The 1,182-nt window shown below is 39.6% G+C and overlaps 1 long non-coding RNA gene across 1 annotated transcript; it reads right to left on the bottom strand.

The window, feature by feature from the left end:
• On the bottom strand, positions 266-801 carry LOC110263480. Its single transcript, XR_002349199.1, has 2 exons — positions 659-801; positions 266-402 (listed from the first exon to the last, which is right to left on the bottom strand). It is a non-coding gene; the product is annotated as an uncharacterized LOC110263480 (long non-coding RNA).

Here is a 1,182-nt window from a genome sequence, read left to right as displayed (position 1 = left end):
CTTCTCCGGCGAATCCGATTTCCTGTTATCTCCGCCTCCAGATGATCGTAGAATCGCACCGTCAGAATTCCTGGACGCGAATTTCACATCACAATCAGCAAATCACTTGAAAATAGTGAGGAAAATCAGAAAAGTTGAAAATTTCCAAACAATTTTGTAGGAAAATCTAGATCGAATGTAATATTACCCTAAAAGATAATTAACAAAAAATAGAGAAACCCATGTGAAAATTTGGGGAAAACACGTGCTTGTCGCATCTGGGTATTCCGAAAATTTCAGTTTTACCATCATTATATCATCAAAATTCTCAATTTTTAGTGACTGAAACAGAAGGAATGGGAGGTGGGAGGAAGATAAAAAAAAAAAAAGGAGTATGCTTCTCTCTCTGATGCTTCTCTTCCCCTGAAATCAAATAGAAGCATCATCATCATCCTACTCTGAAAATTAAAAAAGAAACCCCACCAAAATCACAGTGAATCAAAAGAAAATTTTTTAAAATAATTTTTGAAGAGACGGAGGAGCAAAAGAAAGAGAAATCGTGGCATTACACTAGGCCAGAAAAATCCCAAAGTTTGCGGGAAAAGCAAAGAAAGAGAAGATGAGAGAGAGAGAAGGTGGATTAAGATAAGATCCATGAATAGTTGTGTGTAGGAAGAACCTTGTGAGGCGATTAGGTTGAAGATGAGAAGTTTCTTTGTGATTATGAACAAGCTTCCTTGTGATTCCACCAACAACGGCGTTGAGGCGAGTTGAAATCCTTGGGTCTTTGACTCTGACGCATCTGATCCTTTTGCGGTTCCCCCACTGCAAGAACAACTCCGTTGGCTCCGATGATCCCCCTCCTTTGCTGCTTCCTCTCTCCTCCGTCGTCTCCATTATCTTACTCTTCTTCAAGATCTATCTCCCCTTCCAACCACACAATCCTTATCCTGCATCAAAACCACAAGACCCTCAGAACATAAACCATTTCAACCGTAAGAGGAAGAAAAAGAAGAAGAAGATGATGATGATGAAGAAGAAGATGGAAGCTTACAATGATAGAATTTCAGGTTCAGTATATCTCTTCTGCGTTGCAAAACACACAGGAAACAAAAGAAGAAACCGCAGATCTTCTCCTGTGTTTCCCAAAACACAGAAAACGTTTTCTTCTCGTTTGATTCCTTCTCCACCTCTAGCAATCTC

This window comes from Arachis ipaensis, chromosome B06 (assembly GCF_000816755.2).
Source record: "Arachis ipaensis cultivar K30076 chromosome B06, Araip1.1, whole genome shotgun sequence".
NCBI classification, from domain to species: Eukaryota; Viridiplantae; Streptophyta; class Magnoliopsida; order Fabales; family Fabaceae; genus Arachis; species Arachis ipaensis.
The sequence above is the reverse complement of the archived record's forward strand: the minus strand, read 5'-3'. Positions and strand labels throughout refer to the sequence as shown.